Source organism: Bemisia tabaci, chromosome 5 (genome assembly GCF_918797505.1).
Source record: "Bemisia tabaci chromosome 5, PGI_BMITA_v3".
NCBI lineage: Eukaryota > Metazoa > Arthropoda > Insecta > Hemiptera > Aleyrodidae > Bemisia > Bemisia tabaci.
Window position 1 is genome coordinate 39215749 of NC_092797.1, and position 23122 is coordinate 39238870.

The 23122-nt window shown below is 39.8% G+C and overlaps 1 long non-coding RNA gene across 1 annotated transcript; it reads right to left on the minus strand.

Moving 5' to 3' along the window:
• Positions 1-16298: 16298 nt before the first annotated feature.
• Positions 16299-21541, minus strand: LOC109040816 (uncharacterized). The gene is made up of 2 exons (XR_002009880.2): positions 19403-21541; positions 16299-17107 (listed from the first exon to the last, which is right to left on the minus strand). It is a non-coding gene; the product is annotated as an uncharacterized lncRNA (long non-coding RNA).
• Positions 21542-23122: the final 1581 nt, after the last annotated feature.

A 23122-nucleotide genomic window follows, 5' to 3' on the forward strand; every position in this document is an offset into this window, starting at 1 on the left:
CCACTCCGAGGATGTCCGCGTTGCGTCTGATAAATTGAAGGCGTTTTGGTTTTTCCTGCGCTCTTCAGTTACTGTTTTAAATAATCACCAAGAGGCAATGCCTCTTGCTCAGGCTTGGCAAAGCTGTGACTCAGTTTATTCTGATACAACTATTACCACTCCGAGGATGTCCGTGTTGCGTCTGATAAATTGAAGGCGTTTTGGTTTTTCTTGCGCTCTTCAGTTACTTTCTCGGATAACTATGAAGCATGATCCAAGAAGCATGGATAAAGAAGCTGTAACTCAGAAAACAATGGCCACAGGGCGGCACCACGTTCCTTCATTGCAATGTTTCAAAATTTTCGCCCCTACTTTGTTTTTTTTCGCAGAGGAACAGACCAACTTTAAAGTTTGAAATTCATACGGAATATTCTGCCAGAAGAGGGGAAAAATCAAGGAAGTTTTCAAGAAATCAAGTTGAGCAGTTTTCTAAAGAAAAAGTTAGTATGACAGGAGGTCTGCTACGTCGCAAACGGGGATACGTGCTTTTGCACTTTGGTCATCGATATCCTGATACCACGATTACTGATACTACGATTTAAAATCTAAAATATCGCAAAGGAACCGGAAAATGTACCATCCCAAATTTGTAAAAAGACCAAAATTTGCCAAAAGCCCAATCTGTTGGTATCGAATGAGATATCGATGATCGATCGATATGGTCGATATATCGATGGCCAAAGTGAGAAACCGCATATCTCCGTTGCTTATATCTCCGGCCTTGTTTTTTTCTTTTTTCTTCATTTTTCATTGGGAAACTAGTCAAAGTAATTTCTTGTAAACTTCCTTAATTTTTCCTCCGTGTTAGTGAAGCACATTCCGAATAACTTAAAAGTTATGCAATGCACTTGTTTTTCTTCAAAAAAAATGAAATGGGAGCGGAAATTTTGAAACACCGCCACAGAGATACGTAGTACCGCTTTTTAGCCATCGATATCAATGTCTGAAAATCCCATTTTCGATAGAATATCCCTTTCTCGCCAAATTCAGGCGATTTATGTACGTCCACAGTCCACACGTCAAAAAACGCACCTACCGATCCCAATGCGATTCACTAAGTGCATAATTCGAGTCCGCGTTGGCAAGCCCACGGCTGATCCTTGCTGGTTCATCTCAGGCCTTGCAGCGGCGCCGCCCCAGCGCTACTCGTCTATGAGCTGCCCAAAAACTGGATGCTCCCACCTGATTTTTCCAAGGTGCGCTTCGCCGCGGCTCGGATTTAGCGCGAGATAAAGCGAGAGAGCGGACCGAGCGGTTAGAGGACCAAGGTCGAAATTCTCGCGCTCCACTCGCGAGTCCCGGGCGCCACGCCGAGTCTTTTTTGCCAGATTGCCCGAAAAATCAACATTTTTCCTGGTATAGCCCAGAGTCCCTTTATACTGAGAGTCAAGACAACACCCCTCATGGAGTCACAAACGGGAATAAAGATTACACAAATTGAACGGTTTTCGTAATCTTTGATCGGCCCATTCTCGAATTCCTTTCTTCGTTCCTTCCCTCATTCCGTTTGTTCCTTGTCGAACCCGAAATTCCTCGGTCCATTCCAGATTATAATCTTTGCAATCGGTGAAAATGTAATCTTTATTCCCGTTTGTGACACTGTGAAGGCCTAAAATCCGGTTAACCAATAATCAGAAATGGATTCGCATTGTCTTGACTCTCAGTATAGCCCAAACGAAATATGCACATCTTGGCAACCCGGCGCGGAGTGCTGCACTGCTGCCGCGGCAAATCCGCGGCCTTCACAATTCACTTTCACACGCGGCGTTGCCCGCCGAGCCCCGAAACGCGGACCCTCCACCGCTAAGGAAGAACGCCGTAAGACCCTCCAAAGTTGCCAAATTTCCCAAAATAAAATCTGTATTTTTGAGCACAGTTGCGCACATTTTCATTTGAAATTTTCATATATTTTAAATTAAATTGCGCACAAAATTGTCTGAAAGATTTGAGGGAAAATATTGACTATTTTCCAGCTAAATTTGCTGTTTATTGAGGAGAATATGGCAACGTCTGGTGGCACATACGGCGTTCTTCCCTAGGAAGGTAGACCGGGGGACCGGGCCGAGAACGGCAGCGTTGCCCACCGCCACCGCTTATCCTTCCTTCCCCCTCCCGCCCACCCGAAGCATTCACTCCACGATCCACGGATCATAGCTTTGTCTCCATGCGGACTTGTTACAGTAACCTCAAAGCTCTGCCTGTTATGTAACCGCAAAAGCTTGACCAACAGCCGCCGAGAGCTTTCGGGAAAACTTGATTCGTCGCTCGCGCCGCGCGTGGGGTCAGAACGTGCCGCGCACGGAAAGCGAATCGAGTCTGTGCCTGCGGACTGATTATTGAAATTGACAGAGACAGCTATAGACAAATAAGACGAAGGGGAAATGGAGCACGCTTATTGGTTGAAATGGGTGGTTCAGTCTGAGAAGGATAATGATGGGGTCCCTCGCGGGTTGCCGTTAGTTAGTCTAATATTTACCTCGTGAGTCTATTGCACTGATTTGCCTCCACTAATAAAATCGCCCCATTTCCTTCCGTCTGTTTTGTCTATAGCACATAGTATTTGATTAAATTTGACAATAAAATGTATTTGTCTATAGCTTCGTCTATAAACTTCGATAATCAGTCCCTGGTCCTAAAGTAGCATCGGCTAGATTGTGGGTGACTACCAGCCTTATCCTCGCAGGGATAGCTACAAATCCCAGTAATAGCAATCGGACAGGCTTAAGAGAATTAGCCTACTTAACTGGATTATAAGTTTCCTTCTTTTCTCTCATATCTCATTTTTTTAAAAGAACACACATGAACATTCTGAATTTCTGACTTAATTAAATCAAATTTAAATTAAATTAATCAATCTAAATTAATTTTCTGACTTAATCAAAATGTTTGATCATCCAGGTAAAATTCACAGAAAGTTTCAAGGCGTTACGTCGTTTGGTTTTCGGTACAAGTGAATAAACCATGAGAGAATGATACGCTATGTAAGGTGTTGTCAGGCTGATTCTGGCTCTGGATTCTGAACTCAATATTACAGATTTTCATTTTCATTTAAAAGTTTTTCTTCTTTTCATATTTTCATCTCATTATGGACGTCAGCTCAATTTTGGTTTCCTAGTCGAAATCTAAACCAACAACCGCTAAGTTAGATGCCAAATGAGGATTTCCTCGGTAAAACAGCGTATGAAGCTTGTATAACGCTGCTAAGATTGAGCAATTTTTCATTGCATTTGCAGCGGATAAAATTCATTCATAGACGAATTACTTTCACACAATAGTGTGGGAAAGTTTGTAGCAGACTTAATGAAAAACTGATGGCAGAGCTTTTGGACAGGTTATTTAAGCTTTGAGAGCTACGTTGCACAATCTTAGCAACATTGGAAACCTCATACGTCCTTTCAACGAAAAAGCCCTCAATTGCATTAACCATTGTAAGTGGACCACCGGATTACGGCGGCTGTTTTGTAATAAATTCAAATTTTAAAATGTCAATTCCGATCGGTCAATAAGATGTATCTTAAAATATTGTTGCCATCGATTTACTCCCGGTGTGTAAAGACACCAATCTCTTCCGGGTTCATCTTGTATTACAATGCTTGTCTTTGTCGGCAGGGACTTTCACAGACGGGCTCATCCTCTTCATTTTGTCGCTTTCTCGGAATTCATTCTTTCTCCTCTTTTGTTCTTGCGTTTTCAGGCCCAAGTTCGATCATAATTTACAGCGGGCGCAACCAGCTGTACATGCAAACGTTTCTTTCGAACTCTCTGAGGTGGCATCTGGCTGCATCCTGTCCGTGGCCGGTCTTGACCATTTTCGACTCCAAGGCCCTCGTAAAAGGATTGGAGGGAGACACCCCGATGCTCAAAAGGTTGAGGACCCATCCCTTTGAAGTCACGCTTGATCCAGAATTCGACTGACAAGGGAGTAATCTCTCTTGTTGACTCATTTAGCCGTCCTTTTGTTTTATCTGCCTTTTGTTCATTTTTCAGGCCCCTGGATGATTGTGTTTTTTGTCTTTCGCTGATGGTAGTTTCTCACCTTTAGAGTGGCCAAATCAAGTCTTCGATAAGGGCCATACTGTCACTGGCTTTAGAATGAAAAAATTGAATCGTAGCAAAGATAAACTGATCCTAATCTTCTAAACGCCGACTTTAATTATATCTTTTTTCGTGCTAAGGTGCAAATAGGGCACTGTTTGCTTATTTTTTGGCAATTATACATATCGACGGTGAAAGTTGGCAATCACATAACTCGGTTTGCGACGTCGCAGACTTCCTGTCATACTTTATTTTTTAAATGGAAAACTACTCAACGGCAATTCTTTAAAACTGTCGTGATTTTTCTTCTCAATGCGAAGAAAATTCTGCAAAAACTTCAAGAAATAATATCAATTTGTTCTCCTTTAAAAAAATGACGTAGAGGCGGAGATTTTCAGACACCGCAAACGAGTTATGTGATTGCCGACTTTCACCGTCGATATATTGTTAGTGGTCAAAAATTATGAAATGAACGACACAATATGCATTTTCAATTTGTGATGAAAAAAAAAACTGAAGTTTTTGAAGGTCTAGATATGAAAACTCTTAAGTGCCCGTGTATAATCAACAAATATGTGCAAAATCATAAAACTTCGAACATATAATAATTAGATATACTTATTTATATTTTAAAAACCCATATATACCACACTAATCATTTAAAAAAAAAAAAAAAAAAAAAAAAAAAAAAAAAAAATCGTGTAATGTGTGTGCCTTACGTGCATCAAGAGAGCTTTCCGTCTACTCTTCACCTTTTTGAGAAGGGTTTAAAGCCTATAGCACTAAGTCATTGATTTTAATGTTGTAATTGAGGGATATTTGTATTTGTGGACATAATTGCTTAAGCAGGTACGTGTACGTGCTCACAATATGTATACTATTGTGTGCAGAACATAAGTTTTTTTGTCAGTCCGCCACACAGATTTGGTGAGACTTCAAGTACTAAATCCGGACACCCACATTATAGGTGACTCACTTGGCTTCAGTACTTACATCTTTTTTATTTGTTTAAGGTGAATGAGAAAAAAAATAAATATGGGTGCAATTAGCCTCTCCCATCTGAATTAAAGAGAAAAAAATTACTTCGTTCAAAGTATGGTAAAAATGAAACGAATAAAGTGAGGGAAAGGAGAATAGAAAGGCCATTGACTTTATAAAAGATCCATGTAGCCTCAAATAAAACCTACATGAATTCATACCCGTTCTAGAGCATGTAGGCTGTTACAAATATCGTAGAGAGCATGCTCAATTAGACGTTCGGTCGAGTTATATTTTTATGGCTCAATAAAAAACGCGAGATCAAAGTGAGCACTTACTAAATTTAAATTGCAGACGGTCAGGTATTCAAGAGAGGATAATGATGAAAATCCTTTCATTGAATCCATTTTCGCAACTTCCTCCGATTGACCTTTACGACGCCGCGGAGACAAAAACATAACCGCAGAAACGTAACACTTATAAACACTTCCTTGCGTTTGCTCTACTTAAAAGAGAGTGAAAGCAATTATGTGCGAAGAAAAAGCTCCGAGAAAAGAGCGAGATGGATCAGTAAGGAAATTCAATGTCATTTTTTCATCGCTTGATCTGCGATTGAAAAAACACAGGAGCAGGCAAAAAATTTCAAACGTCGCGTCGGTCAGTACTCAATAACAGTAGCCGCTGGATACACTGCTGTTTTAGATGTGGATTACGTAAGCTCATTGAAACTGCAACGCTATTGCCTTCGGCCTGACATTGCCTTTATTGTATTGTGTCTAGAGTCCCTGTATCAATGAAGCAGCTTTTCTACAGAGTTAAGGAAAGGTTTATGATGTTTTGAGGTGCTTCCGGAGAGAAATACCGATCGCATTAAAAAAGTTCCACCTCTTCCGTTATTATAGGGAAAAAAGCAAGAGCAAACGCACGCATAGTAAAATTATACAAAATTATTTTTTGTTCCAAAACAACTTTAAACAGACGGATTTTACCCAGAATTTGGCAATTTATGAAATTAGGAACTACAGTTTCTGATTTATCCGAAAAAACATACCTATGTATATAGGGAGACCAATGGTACACACGTTGTCTTCAAACTGAGCCAGAAGTTGTAGTTCCTAATTGCAAAATGTAGTTCAGTATTAAGCCCAACAAATCACGGTTCTTAATTTCCTTTCATGTGGCACCTATCTTTTAACAAAAGAAACTGAGACATACACTACCTTGAATGTTATTGTGAATCTTTTTTAGGAGAAGAATGTCATTACAGAAAAGTCAGAGTGTTGCTTATAGCTTGTTAAATAATTAAAACATGAGTGGAAATATGGCAAAGTATATTGTAGCTGGATCTGCTTCGATCCGTTCGGTCAACTCCGTCATGCAAAGTAAAAAACATTTTCATCGCAACATTTCAATACACTTGCGGCACCTTTCTTTTGAAGTCAGTACGTTTGTGACACGCAACATACCTAAAAAAATGGAATTTTCAATGGATGCAACAAGAGCTTACCCTGGTAATAATTCACTTTCACATCAAACGTAGAAGAATCGTAAGTATTTTCGTTATTTATATTTCCTACACTCCAATGGACGACCGATTTAGAGTGAAGTTCCGATGTGGTTCAACAGTACACCTGAATGCTGATTTTGAGCATTATTGCGAAAATGCAAGGTTCGCTTTCCATCGCTCACAACTTCCAGCCGTGCGATTTATAATGGAGTGCGCGTTGAGACAGACACCATTACGCCGATACACTCGAGAGTGAAACAGACGCAATAAATCTTTGAAAGCTAGAATTTGAAATGATTTAACTAAAACACATGCGCTATTATATAATAGGCCTAGAAAAGAGAAGTGGTGAGCTCAAGGTCCCGCTCTCAAAGGTAACTGGGCCACTGAAAACATTCTTAAATATTCGAGTGCTTCGAGTCCAGTCCAGAATGGCAATGAGTTTCAGTTCCAAGGCCGCGATTTAGAAATTACGAGGAAACTTCACTTCACTTTCGTTCCGCTTAGTAGACAAAAAATGAGGAAAAATGAAACATGTGAAAAATTGGAGCTTTAAAATCAAGCGTGACGGAGTTTGGCAAAATTTTCTTTATGGTGAAAACTTAAATTGTTTAGGGAGGAAAAACCTTGTTTGGGTTTAAAGTATCAATTTTCAGCCTTTGACGCTGAAAACCAATTATTTCTTTTGAGTGTATTGAGTCGAAGTTTCAAGCTGAAATTTTCTCAAATTCAACTTCACTCTTTTTCGCCCGTAAACTTTTTCTTGCTGTTAGGGGGTCAACTATTTTTTTAAAAAAATTCTTGGGGATTTTTTGCGCTAAATACTGAAAAATTGACCATTCCAAGTTGTGGTCTAGTTATTTCATTTTATCCCTCACCTAAAGGCACACATAGGTCACCAGGCATCACTAAGGAGGTGGGGATGGTTTGATAAAGCCCTCGTTTAAAGTTTAAAATTGATAACCAAGGCCCTATTGAGCCTCCGGTTTTTTTTTCGTTGTTTTGGATGTCCTGACGATGCACTAAAGTGCGGAAAGCTTCGATGCAAGTATTGGCTATCTTTAATTATTACTGAAATAACGCTTGGTCCGTATGACCGAAAAATTTGACCCTCCTTATGAACTTAAATTTTTTTAACCGTGTGTTCAGAAACCCTTTATTGAAAAATTCGACATACCTCATCTGGTCCTCGATCAGTTGCTGAAGTCAACGTGAAGGGGAGAGGAGAAAAAAAAATCTAGAAAATTCCTCATCTCGGTTCAATGGATCAATTAAATTGCTCCGACTGGCTTGTCGTTCGTCGTAAAATCATCCTCAACGAATCTAGGCTCATTGAATAAATTCCAGGCTCACTCGGCGCGATGAGCAAAGGAACCTACTTTAATCAAAAGGAAATATGCGCCCTCGAACATGAGCTCTGTAATTCATGTATTCTTATGGATCCCAGGGCCCATATCTCAATGCACATAGTTCCTTTTGGCATAAATGCGTCCAAACGCGAGTGGAGCTGCGCGCCGCGCCGGCGCGGCGTGAAGGTAGTGCTGCTCCAGTTTCGAAGCTTACCTCCTTCATAAAAGCCTTTGCAATAGTCGATAGACCTTTTTCGTAACGCTTCGTTCTCCGAGCGCAACCGCACAATTTACGCATCCATCCCGTTGCACAAGAGCCACAGAGAATCGATCTGCTGCCATGTTCACATTTTTAGAGAATGCTTTGAAAGTTAAGGTGCGTTCCAACAAATCGGTCTATAGCAAACTTTTCTCAAAAAGGAAATAAGAGTTCGCGGAAGGAAAAGTTATGTGGGTGAGACTGAGACCCGAGGTTTAGGTTATTTGGGTCTCAAAGGTTTTTCGGCTCGCGAAGGAAAAGCTATGTGGGTGAGACTGAGACCCGTGGTTCAGGTTATTTGGATCTCTAAAGTTTTTCGGCTTGTGCGTCCGAAAATTTGAGGTCCGAAAGTTTGGGTCACACGTCTGAAGTTCGGTTGATTTGATTGAACTTCTATGGAGTCAAACGAAAATACAATAAATTTTGATTTTTTTTATTAAAGGAGCTCTATGTCACTTGACGGCAATCATTTTCAGCTTCGAAACCAGTAAACTTGTGAAACTGGTCGGAAAAAAAACATGAATTTATTAAAATCTTCTACCATCGGACTACTGGGCTTTGAATTTAAACAGTAGAAAAACCACCATCATGAAGGCTTCATGTACCCAAATCGGTTCTCCGACCGACACCATCATATGTTTACACTAAAATTAATTAATAAAAGCACGGTTCTCGGAGGAACAATACAAAAGAGTCACCACGAAAGCAAAGTAAGGGAGAGTCGGCTGGAGCGGGTAAAAAAACTCAGACAGCGCGGCACGAAAGAAGAACGGGGAAGATTGAACGAAGATGCGGTATTTATACCTTGTATAAAGAAAATAAAATAAGAGAGCCCACAGAATGGAGAATAGGAGTCATTCGCTGATGAGAGGATGATAGAAATGATCGAAGGAGATGAGGGACCGTGAGTAAGAAAATCTGAATCACCAGACGGGTCTGTTAAACACTTAACCCTTCCCAGGCCTCTTTCTGGTGATTGTGAAGGTGAAACGAAACAGTGCATATTTACCAATCACTATTTAGCGGTTATCCGGTTAGCATCCAGCCTCCTAACCTCTCTCCTCGGCCGTGACTCGAAAATAAATGCACAGCTAGCCCTCCGTTGTTTTGAAGCCCCATTCTTGCCGACGGATGTAAAAGAGCAGTGACGTTTTGACGTTGTTTTACTGAATAATAATTTCGCGTTTTTCCTTCAAAGTTCCACTACGTCTGCACTGGGAAAAAAACACATTGGATCTAGAGTCTAGACTCCTGAAAACATTGACAAGAAAAATACTCTTATTTCAATCAAATTTAAGCTTAAATCAAAAGGAAATCCGCTCAAATTAAGAGTCTTGGCTCTTGATTTAAGCTTAAATCTGATTGAAACAAGAGTATTTTTTCTTGTCGATGTTTTTAAGAGTCTGGACTCTAGATCTAATGTGTGTGTTTTTTTCCAGTGTGAGAGCACTTTTGAATCGTCTCTTTGGTCAACGCAGTTGCGATCACACTGAAGAAAAATATGGTTGATTTTACCATACTCTGACACAGTGATATGAGTATTTAATGAACACCAGACTCTATGGTTGCATTTACCATATTATGGTAAGAATTACTAGAATTCCGGTGAATACTACTATGATGTCGGTTATTTTCACCGAATAGTATCGCTGTGTAAAAAATTGAGTAGACTCATAATAAATGTTACCATACTTTTTTTCCAGTGAAGGAATGGAATGCTTCTTCTTCGCCTTATTTGGTTCGATTTAATATTTTATCGCTCTTTTGGTTACGATTATCAACATTTTTTGAAAACTATTAATAAAATTTAAAAAAGGAGAAAAACGTTCATATTGATTCGATGTAAGAGCTCAACTAGTTGGATTAGTGGAACGGAATCGACTCCATTTTTTCCAACAATACTACTTTCATAACGAAATAAAACTGACTTGATTACTCAAAATTGTGAGAAATTTTTTTTCTCCATAAATACTGTCCACTCTTAACACGTATCAAATACTTTCAGTGTGTTTGGAAAACAATGTTTCAGCATTTAAAAGTCAAAAGTATAATATAATAGTGTAAAAGTAGTTCTTCAATTCTGCTGCATAATATTTGTAATAAAATCATTGGTTTCTGAAGCAGGTGTAAGAATAGTCGTCCTAAGATGAAAATGTCCATAGGTGAGTAAAAATATCAACACTAGAATGCTTGGGTCAGTTAATGATTGGAAAATATTTTAAGTAAATTAACATAGAAAAATGCTAATCTAATTTTGCGAAGTTCAATAGAACTATGATTCCGCAAAATGAAGTGACGCGTTTCATACAGTTCGCGTTTATATACACTTATTTTACTATTAGCATACACTTTATTGCCTGGCTGTTGCTTAATCGCCAGCGGCCATAAAAGGCGATAAGAAATTGTGTAGCCGACTATAGAAGCTATTGGAAATCTTACAGCCGGCTGTAGGTCTATGGTATTTTGGAACACAGATTCTACTGCCAATTTTTATCAGGGTTCAGTTTCATTAAGATAATAATAATAATACAAAAAAAGGGTTAGTGGCTATCCAGACCCTTAAATTAAATCAGCAGAAAAGCCTCATTGAAATAACATGCATCGATTGCCTGCATGTGAGAAGATTCGCCGTCTTCTGAACGGAGATACGTTAAGTATTCAACGTTGGAAATTTTTCCCCTCGCATTTTTCCTGGAAATCTGTTGGAGGTTTCTAACGGAAAATTTCGCTGATTATAAGTGAGGTTCAGGAAAATTTGAAACCGAAATGACTTAGTTTTAGTTTAAAATTATTTAAGTAAATGTTATAATCACGAAAATGAAGTTATGTCCCTTTGAGCCTAAAACAAAAGATTGGCACTACCCTCAGCGCCCGATTCCTGTAACTTTAATTACATTCCTTTCAGACTTAACTCCATTTTCATCAGCACGGTATTGAGTCGGAACGAATAAAATCTACGACCGACTCACTCTGAGCGACCGCAGTCTATTTGCGCGGACCCGGTGAAGAACGGGCCAAACGTTAAGTTGCAAATGAATTAAAATAATAAATTCACATATGCGTACTTTCACACGGCCCTGAACGCTTCCCTTTCACAAGCAGGGAGACTGGAGACACTCCTTAATCGTTCCAGACCTCGTATCCTTGCGCACTCTTATCCTCCGATCCATGAAATCATTGTTATGGGCATCTGCGATTTTTAAGCGAATTCCCACTTTGCATGGGCGACGTTCTCCGAGCTTCTAGACCACCCAGTCCCCAACTCACTAACTCTGCCTTGTTACCAAAGAGAGTAGTGCTGCCGTGCTAAGGAAGAACGCCGTATGAGCTTTCAGGCGTTGCCAAATTACCTTTGATAAAACGCGACCTCCCTGGTAAACCTATGGATCTTTTCCTTCCAATTTTTCAGATAATTTTGTTCGCAATTTCATCTAAAGATTCTGGAAATTTATAGGAAAAATATTCACAACTTTCCTCAAAAATTAACATTTTATTGAAGGAAATTTGGCAACTCTCGATTGTTCAACTGTTCACACGACGCCTCTCCTTAGCACGGCGGAGAAGTAGTGCCCAAATTTTCTACCGATGTAGATGAAAACTCGGCTAAGACAAAAAATTCGTCTTATTAGTAAAAAAAAAAAAAAAAAAAGAATCATTAGCAATCTTTTTACGTGCAAAAAAAGACGTCATTTTCAGTGGCGAGGCGTGCTTTGCGATGAATCGACTACTCTGTCATTCAAATCTATGGAAAAGGATCGATTATCAGGGCTTTCTCAACGATCACCATAATAATCGAGTCTTTACCATAGTTTCTAATGGGAGAAAGTCGATTACTACGCCTCGCAACCGGTCACTTCAACATGATGGCTCACGAAAAGGGTACGAAATTAAGAGTCACAATATCAATGGCCAAAATGCGAAACCATATATCTCCATTGCGGTGTCTTAAAATTCAAGTGCCAAATGATAAAAAATAAAAGACCAAAAAAAAGAGTTGATATCCAAAATAATTACTGTTCTTGTCGTGTTAGAATTGAGTTTATTATTCTTGCCAATTTACGGAGATCATACAAACGTAAACATACAATACACCTTTCGGCGATACAACTGTTCGGTAATGTGAGAGTTCTTATTGTACAGAATTAGAATTACAGAATATAACGTTAAAGTCACTTCAAGTGAGTGATCCATGTGTGACATTTCACGATGATACCACTATTCAACCATGGGAGCCCATGTTGCCTACGCCGAAAATTGAAGGCGAACTGACAAGGCGTTAAAGTCACCTCTTCTCGTCCGGTAAAAATCTATGTCTTGTGTGCATTCCGAGTAAGCTTAACATTTCATGCTGATACCACTATTCGACCACGTAGGAGCCAATGTTGCCTACCTTAAAAGTTGAAGGGGAACTACTAATCCGTTCGAGTCCCCTCTCCACAGTCCACATTCGGTAAACCGCGTTTACATATGTTCAAGAGCTGCCTCTTCCGCAAGGGACTGGTTAAAAGCTCCAATTTTTTCGAGCATTTGTTAGGTAAACTTTTAAGGTTTTCCAGTGGCCAATACATTTTATTACACACGTCTCAATTCTTTCAATCGATGTTGATAACATAAAAATGTATACAATCACCTTGTTTTCTTAAAAATGCTATTTTCGACGGTCAAACTTTAGAAATGCTTATCTCGGTTGCGGTGTTCTGTAACTCTCGCATTTGTTTCATTTCCTAAAAAGAGACCGAACCAACATCATGGCTTGAAGATTTCACAGAATATATTCTATATGAAGAAAAGAAAAATCACCAACGTTTTAAAAAATGACGTTCAGTACATGTAGAAAATAAAGAATGACACACTGGAAAAAAACACATTGGATCTAGATTCCAGACTCTTAAAAACATCGACAAGAAAAAGTACTCTTGATTCAATCAGAGTCTAGCTTACATCAAGAACCAAGCCTCTTAATTTAAGCGGATTTCGTTTTGATTCAAGCAAAAATCCGATTGAATCAAGAGTATTTTCTCTTGTCAATGTTTTTTAGAGTCTGGATACTCTAGGCCCAATGTATTTTTATTTTCCCAGTGTAGGAAATCTGCAATGCCGCAAACCGAATTACGCATTTTTACAGTTTAACCATCGATTAGCGACAGCAGGAATACGGATACAGCCCTCATTCTTTTTTGTATCATGAAGAGCAAAATTTTTGCCAAAAAGCCCAGCATCATGTTTTTGCATGATCCAGTCATCGATGCTATTCGTATAAAGTGTAGAAATGAAAGGGAAATTCACACAAAACAATGCAGTTTGTATCGATCGTGTAGAGAGGCGAAAACCATTGATGACGAAAACGTAAACAAATGCAATTTCGCCGTGAGAGAGGCAAAGGGACAATGATAACATTCCGCGAGCGAACAATCGGGTACAGTTAGATTTGTTTGTTTTACCTGTGTCAGGTGAGGAAATTAAGAATGTAAAAGGGCCTTTATCCACCTGATTCGAGGGGCCGATATTTGGGTCAATTGTTTAGACGCAACACGCGCGCCCGATTAGTTTCACAATGCGCACTGTCCCGCTCAGAATGGCAGAAAACCTATGTTTGCGTGCTATTGACATCTAAAAAAAAAAAAAAATAAAGAAAAAAGAAAAAAAGGTGAAGCAACGCCCATCAGTTGTCTGGTGGATCCGGAGTTCAACGTGCGAGAGTCGCAGGTGAGATATCATTTGGTGCTGACAGGGAAACCAGTGGCGAGGCATGAATGATCGATTATCGATTATCGATATTTCTCCATTGAAGCCTTGTAAAGAATCGATTGTTACTATGTTTGTTGCGAGCACCCCGTTTATCGATTCTTTTCTATAGGTTTGAACGGCAGATCAATCGATATATCGCAAAACACGGTACGCCGCACAGTGGATCGAGTCAATTAGCGAGTTCGGACTTGAAATCTTTGACTAAAACTGCAAATTTTCATGTTTAATTCGTCACATTTTAAATTTCAAGGAGTGCTCCAAGAAGAAAATTCTACGAGGAAACCAATGAGACCACTTTCACAACCTCAAAGTTTTGTAAAAAGGGAGTTATACGTGTTTAAAGTTGCCAAATTTTGTCCGACCTTTTTATTGACTCGATCCACTGTGCGCCACCGAGGGAAACCACTTTCGATCGACGGGAAGGCTGGATCTCCTTTCGAACGGAACGGGATAATAGCCGAATAATAAGAGCGCATCGAAAGGAGCAAGGTTCGGCGGGTGCCGGGGGGGTTGGCGAAAATAAAGGTCGCAGGTAAAAATTGGGTTACGGGCCGGCGCTGATTAGCGAACTATAGGTGAGGCGAGGGACTCTCACTTTTTAGCGAATTGTGTCACCGCGCCGGGCGTTGCGATTCACCTTCGCTAATTAACGGCTGTCCGGCTATCAGGGCCCCGCACCCCGGGTCGAAAAAGGCCGTGACGACCCGAGCGAGAGGAAAAGCGTTTTTCGCTTTCCTGTCGCCTTTGTGCTCGGGTTCCCACGGGCGAGGAATGTTTACACCGCAAACCCCAGGCCCTCGCGAAAGAGAATAGCGGACCTTTGGGAGACGTCACATCAATACTTAATCAACTGGGAGGCGACCACACGCCAGTAGAGACCTAAGGAACGGCGACGAAGGCCGTGAAACATATTGTAATGACGGCAAAAGGTGAAGTCTTATTACGCGGAGTACCGCGGTGACCTTGAAAAAAACTCGCGCGGAGAATGGAAGAACTGGAGTCTATTCAGTTGAAAGTGTGGTCTGGATCCGGCGCTAGCGCGGGGAGTCAATGAGAAAGAAAGAGAGAGGGAGAGCGAGAGAGGGTGAGGGGGAGGGGATCCAGCGCGAGGAGCGGGAGAGAAGGACGGGAAGAGAGAAAGAGCATGGTTTGAAAGAAAGGGAAAGGAATGGGAATGAGCGTGGCTGGGTCGGTTTGTCGGCTCAAATTGTGTAACAGCTCCTCAGTATAGTGTGGTGTACCGTGATGAGCGTAGTCGGGTGTCCGTCTTGAAGGATTTGTCCTCGCAGTTATCACTCTTTTCACCTCCTTCCTTTTTTCTTTTTTTTTTACACGCTTCAGTTTTCCGTCCCGCCAGAAGCTCTTTCGCGAAAAGCTCGTTACGTCTTCCCAGTGATCCCCCTGCGCTCCGACCAAATTCTCCACTGGGCGGCCCCGGCAACTCGCTATTCGCGCTTCTTATTCGCGCTTCTCATTCGCGTCTTCTCGCGTGTTTACACCGCTTTTTCCCACGCTTCCAGCTTTTCGGCCGAAAGTTCAGTGTCCTACCTCAGTTCTCCCGAAAGTGCTTCCCGATCGGAATATAGTGGAAGGAGCCGCTTTTTAATTTATCAATTTGTAAATTAAGCAACAAGTGTGTGTTATCAATTTTTGCGCGTCCTATTCTAAGAATAAAAAGTTCGTGGTGATCCTCGTTTTCGACGACATGACTCGAGAAAATGTGTGGCTGTGATGTGTGTCGTAAAGGATTAATGTGTGTTTATTTATCTACGCCTACCATGGGATTAAAATTGGATAACCCTCCATATTACTGGTATGTTCCGCATGCACTTTATTTTTTATTATCAATTTTCATTTTTATAAAAAGTCTTCCGTCGGGTGCAGGAAGATAATACGGTTTTTTTTCCTGCCAACGTTTTTCCCTTTTAAATGTCTCGAGACATTTTAATGCTCGTGTAGAGAAATTTCTGTTCTTAAAATTCCAAAACAAGGAATTTTCCCGTCTCGCCAATGTCGAAATATTTGCGCGAAAGCTGTCTGCCCTCGCCGACAGAATTCAAAACTTCCAAGAAATCGAGAACAAACTTTACCTCAGAATTCGAATATTTTCGTATTTTTAATGTTTTAGTTACTTGAGTCAGGTCATGTCAACAACTTAATTACCCGCTACTCTCGAATTAAGTACGCTGTGTTGTCCGTATCAGATAATCTAATCCTTCTCACGGTGTAAAAGAGCGTCAGCTTTTTTGTGGATATAATTTTTTAAACGGAGACCAAAATTATTTGAAGTCTTCTAGTGCAAGAACACATGAGAACTTACGATACTTGAATACGTAAACTTGATCCATAAGTTTATAACTCAACAAATTAAAAAAGCAAACTCTAAGGTAGAAATTGAAGCAATTTATGTATGATTTATTGTAAAGGAAATAGAAATGTAGAGAGAAGGAGACGTTTGGCAGTAGCCAATCACCATCCAGTGAGAACAGTGCTTTTTCGCTCAACCCTTATTGGCTGCCGCACCTCATTGGTCCGCCGTTGCCTCATCACCAGCACCTCTTGGCCCATCAGATCCAACTGTATGACGATTGGCTGTCGCCGCAGATGCATAAGATATGCACCCAGAGACTACCACAAAAAAATCAGCGCAGTTCATTGAAATGTTTTTTCACTTTTACTTTTCAAATTTTACCGGACTCATTGTAGAATCATATGCAGTTATTAATCAAGAAAACCTCTCATTTTAAATCGAGGAAAATGTCAACTGAACGGAGAAAAACAGTGATAGATTGAACCATACCCGTCTGACTTTAAGCCAAAGCTACTTACTAATTTTCTGTGATTTAAAATTAAAATCGCATGACATATGCTTTGAAAGCTTTGCAAAACTACATACCTACCTATTTATAGAACTGTCTTTTTCCACCATCGATGGACATTTCCGTTGATGAAGTATTCACGGCTGTTGGCGCATGCAACAGGTTGCATCTTACCTCCATTAATGCCACGATATTACATTAACTATCTCATCCATGCCATTGATTCCACTGTGGCCTGTCCCCGTAGACATCTCAGTGATTTTATGGGTGAACCAGAAGAATGTAGCTCCTAATTATTGGAAATTGAATCTGTCTAATTGGCGTATGTATACTTTTCACGGAAAAGGAATTCCTGGTCCATCCGCAGAGGTGCCTACAAGCATGGGGAAAATAGTGGTTCATACTTATTTATGTCGATGATGAAACGATTTTCTTGGTTTGCGACGTTGCAGACTTCCTGTCATGCTTACTTAATTTTTTTAACGGAAAAATACTCCACGATATTTCTCAAAAACTTCCAGATTTTTCATTTTCTGTGTAAAGTATAATCTACAAAAATTTCAAGCGATAGCGCGTTGGTTTGTTTTTCTCCCATCAAATAAAATGGGAGCAGGAATTTTGAAACACCGTAAAAGAGATATGCGTTCTTGTAGTCGGACCATCGAAAAACGACTCTGGATTGTACCACGTTTAGCAGAGAGGAACCAAGCCACATCAACTATATTCCCAAATGTAATTGGGCAATTTAATTTTTTACAAGAGAACATTCGTGCGGATTTCTATGAAAATTTGCATAGTTGCCTCGCACTATACAGAAAATTTACTGAATTTTGCACAAAAACTGCACAACCGTTTTCATGTAAAATATTAAATTGCCCACACTGAAAAAAAAAGTAGCTTGGATCAAGCATGATAATTCTTGAATTTGCCGCCAAGAATTTTCTTTATCTTGCTTTAAGCTGACTTTTTCTTGATTCAAGAAAAATAATGCTCGGGTTAAGCAAAAAAGTAGCTTATATTAACCAGCAAAATTCTTGATTTAAGAAGAAATACTTCTTGGCGGCAAATTTAAGATTCTTTTTTTTTCCAGTGCAATTAAATTTGGCAATAGCTGGTGTGGCTTGGTTCATTTCTACTTAACGCGGTCCAGTTTAGCCTACATGAAATTAAAGCACTCAGCATTGATTTCAAATGCACGTTACCAACCACCAACGAATCCGGAGATTAATCACGGAATCGGTTGCGAAAAACGAGGGTTTTCGTAATTGTTTCAGCGTAGGTACTCGCTTTATTAAATGCAGCGAGAATTCAGGACATGGATTGAGGTCCCGCGCCGTTTGACCCCGGCGCCGAGGTTGCTGCAGCCGTATTTGACCTCATCCATGTTTCGAATTCTTGCCATGTGCTCGGTCCTGCACACGTTCGTCATTGATGCTATACTTTCTCAGGAACTCGCCCATGAGTCCTTGCCGTTGTGCTGTCATCAGCCTACCAATTATCATGATGATTCGGACAATGGAGAATTTGCAAGGGTCTGAAATTTGATGAATTTCCTGTTTAAGTGGAATCCTCCGAGTGAACTGAACACGAAGATACCCTTGATTCATAAATTGAGCAATTATTAGAGGAGATATGACAAAATAACCGATTCTGCTAAAATACATGCGTTTAAATGGGAAATGCCGCCAGATGACGTCACAAGGCGGCACATTTTCTCACTTTTAAATCAATTTTTCTCCAATTTCCCATGTCAGAAAAAAATTATGAAAAATATTGCGAACTCAGCTCATTAGGCACTTTCAGATGAAGCAATAAAAAAATTGCGTGCAAATTCTCCATTAAGAAGGAAAACGTCGCACGCAATGTTAACCACTGCGTTCGAAAAGAAAAAATGGTAAAACATTGCGTTTTTTCGTTATCATTACAGTATCTTTGATGGATGTCACTGAAAAAAAAAGAAACTTAAATTTGCCGCCGAGAGGTAGCTTTTCTTAAATCAAGAATTTTGCTGCTTCATTTAAGCTATTTTTTTTGCTTAACTCGAGCATTATTTTTCTTTCATCAAGATAAATTAAGTTTAAATCAAAATGAAAAAATTATTGGCGACAAATTTAAGAATCAGCATGCTTGAGCTAAGCTTATTTTTTTTTCAGCGATTTTCTGGACAGAGGAACTCACATCAAAGTCAACCCCTTTCCCACATTAAAAATATGTTTTCTCAACATTAAATTTGAAAAATGTACGACTTGTTGAGCTCAAACTAAAACTTCCTCCTAAAAAAATGATTGTGTCCTCGCTGCTTGGTTCAGTTGAAGTAGAAATAGTGCAGGGTGCAATACGTCATGCTGGCCTCCATCAGAACGGAGGTAAACCTGCCACAGCCACCTGTGAGAAATCACGTTGGCGCTAGCCAAAAATCAGTCTAAGGTCAATTTAGCATTAAGCTAGTATCAGCCTCATATCAATGTGGCTAAAGTAAAATCGAAGTGCCACATCAGGCTGACTCATACCTCTGAAATATTATAAATCTGGCGCCAGACTGACTCACGGTTTACTAGGGGTCCTTCGGTATGCACTGTATGTATTTTTATTTTAAAAGATAAATCTCACTATGAAAATTGCACGGTAGCCTGGCAATTTAGCCATAAAATAAACCCTAAGAACTCACTTGAACAGCCAAAATAAATCGGTGGTTGCAGGAGCGTAGGAAGTTTACTATTTAATGAAAAGCTGGGGGCATACTCCACAAGAATCGTTCGTAAAACTTCACTCTACAGAGGAAATGCAATTATACAGGTAAAGCGAAGTAATCGTTGCGCTGTATGTATAACCGATAGAAACTTCAGACAGAAACAATTTGAGCCTGATCACGGGTGGTTGTAAAATATTTTAAAAACAATAGGCTTACGAGACTTTTTATACGGAATCTGACGTCACAAACGGATAGAGTTATCACCAGACTTGATCGATCGAAACTGTACTCGCTTTATCTATTGTATATCTAGTAATTAATTTTTATTGCTGATTGCAAGCAGAGTAGAGAGTTAGTGATAGACATGTCTGAATGAGCAGCTCTACAGCGTTGTAATCTTCAATACCATAATGATGAAATTAAAACGAGGAATGGCCAAGAGATCGTGAAAATGTATTGTTTAATAAATTTATATGCTCTGACATTACTCGCTCATTCCTTGAATTTAAAAAAAATAACGAAAAAGAGTAAAAAAGTACTTACGCCTTCTGATTTTCTTTGTGTATTTTTTTGACACCGTGAAGTCTTTTTTTTCTTTTTTTAAAAAGAATTTCTCTTTTTTGATCTCCTATAAGTAGACAGAAATTACAATATTTGTCCTACAATATAAGGGCAATGTAAAATAAACTGGAACCATTATAACGACACCAAAATTATGCCTGTGCCCTGGCATGCAAATCTCCGCCCCTGAGATTTTTTTCCCGCTGAGAATCTAGCTGCTTAATGCAGTTCGAGTCTAGAAGGAAAACTACACTAGGGAAAACTGAATGTGCATACATTATTGTATCAATAGAAACTCTTTGTTTGGAGCGCAGCGCGGATGTGCGGAAAGAAATGCCGTTTTGCCCCTTTTCCCCGTTGTAGGAGGAAAAGGAGAGGAAATTCTGTTGCAACAAAGTATCGAATTAACTCCATTTTCCTTAATTTTTCTTTTGTTTCCGTTCTTTTACCCGTCAGTGCCCTTAATAATTGCGTGTTTTATCTGTAAACTTCGACGTTAATGCGCCCATTGTAAGCGCAAAGTATGAATGCTGGAAAGAATTTTTCTCGATTTCCGTCTCACGCCTGCAGGAAATTTGATTTTTCATCATTTTCCTGGGCAGTACTTGGATTTCCATGCGCGCAGGGTCATCTAGTGTTCAAACAACTGTGTTCAATTTGTGTCAACTCTTCGAAAACCAACTCATTTTGTCCGTAGAATTTTAAACTCGTGTAGTGTTTAATTCAGAACATGTTACGCTTATACGAGTCATTTAACTTTTTATTCCCCTTTCATCTTCCTCGTGTGCCCAAATATAATGTAAAATTCGTCGTCTCCAGGCGAAAGAACGTAACTCCGTTTCAATGTTGCCAAATTTTCCCTCCAAAATTGCATTTTTACTATAGGAGAATCCTTAGCATTTTTAATTGAAAATTTCACAGATTTTTCTTCTGATCTCATGCGAAAATCTGAAAAATTTCGGGAACAAATTGCACAATGATATGCTCGTGAAAAGTGGAATTGTTTGAGTCAATTTTGCAACCCTGGAATAAAGTTACGTTCCTTTGTGCGAGAAACGACGAATCACGGCAATAGACAAGTGGCGTGGCTTGCTTTGCGACGTATCGATCAAGCTGTCATTTAAACCTATGAAAAAAGATCGATAAACAGGTTTTTCGCAACGAACACCTTAAAAGTCGATTCTTTACCACAGCTTCAAATGGGAAAATATCGATTGAAAAATCGTCCATTATATTGCAGATGGTATTACTGAGATCTTTAGGTCCTATTTTTTGAGGCGTTTATTATTTCTTTATAACTTTTACCAATAAGAATAATATTGACCCAACCGAGACGTGAAGAATTTCGGTCAAAGTCAAAAGCACGCGGAAAGGAATAACCTATTAAAGACACGAAGTCATCGGATGCTCACCAACTCCAATTAGGGAGTTACCAGTTTCATTGGCAAACATCCGTTGAAGGTTCTCGTCCCGGAAAGTAGAGCTCTCGGTTGCTTCGAGAGTTTCAGTTCCTCATTTCAGAACTCGGTCACAAAATTGAGAGGCGCTCCAAAAATCCTCACACGGAAATTCCGCAGGTATGATGATTCATGATGAAGATTTTGGTAAATTTTGGAGACATCGCGATGACTTTTTATCCTTGATTGAATTTTGTTGTTAAGTAACAATAATCCGCTAACGACTTGTAAACCACATAAATTAAATTGAAATAAAGAAGGATTCCAAGAAACCACCATGAAATCTGAAATTACCTAGAATTAGGATAATCTCGTGGTTGAGCAATCGGAAAGTATTCATGATTAAATTAGGGCAAAACTTGCGTAAATCGCCGTTTTTGACAAACTCAAACAATCACTCTTGATTAATGCAGAAAATGTTTTTAAGAGCTGCAGCTTTTCTCGTCGGTGCTAGATACCGGACGACTCAAAATTTTGGTCGAAACTTTTTATTTCTCAGAAATAAATCACTATTTTCCTCCATTAAAACGACACAAAAACGAAACTTTCTAAAATATCCGACAGAGTTTCCCTATTTTTCCCCGTTCTCACAGGACCCCCTCGCCCTTCCCCCCTCCTATTTTCACGCGATTGACACGCAAGGGGAATTTTCCGCACCCCTTAGGTTATCCTTCGAGGAAGTGAGAATTAAAAAAATTCTGTCCGTTTCTCTCGTGTGAATGTACATGCTAAGGAAAAACGCCGTATGAGCCTTCAGACGTTGCCAAATTTCCTCCAATAAAATTCGAATTTACTGGGAAAATTGTTATCATTTGTTTCCAAAATTTGCACACAATTCTTTACGCAATTTAATCTAAAATATCTGAAAGTTTATATGGAAAATATGCATAACTTTCCTAAAAATTAAAGGTTTTATTCGGGGAAATTTGGCAACTCTCGAATGTTCATACGGCGTTCTTCCTTAGCACGGCAGAACAGTCGAATCATCGATGGCAACATCGCAATGGAGGAAAGCATGCGTTTTGCGCAACATAGGCACGTTCATGTTCGCGTGTCAGCGTGTCTCATAGGAGCGCAGTTAAATTTTATTGGTTCCATTCTTCAAACGGGCGGAAACGCATCGTTCAGAGCACAGATACACAACTAGAACAATACCGGCGTCGCTATGAAGTGAAAAAACTGGAGCATAATTAAGTTTTTAATCAGTTCTTAGAAGTAGGAGAAGCGCGCCCTGGGTCCATAAAACTGCCGCGGCGTTGTCACCATAAAGGAGTCGCTTGATTCGCTTGCGCTTTCACCAAGGACATCTCGTTTGCATCATGTTCTCTGTACTCCTAATTTCCGTGGTTTCATTACTCCGAAGATCCGATCCCTTAAGGGTCCCTTAGGGTCTTCAGGTCCTTTAGGGTCCCTTAACGTGAGGCCCCCTTAGGGTTCCCTTAAGGTGGGGACAACTTAGGGTTCCCTCAAGTCATAGGGGTGCAGAAAATGCCCTATCTAGTGATTCTACAGGATCGCGACCAACGTGATGCAAATCCATAAGATCGGGGCGTAGCACAGTGGATCAAATCAATGGGAGAGGTCGGACAAACTTTGGAAACTTTAAAAGCTCAGAACTGCAGTTTTACAAAATTTTGAGGTCCTTAACATGGTCCCATTGGTTTTCTCGTAATATTTT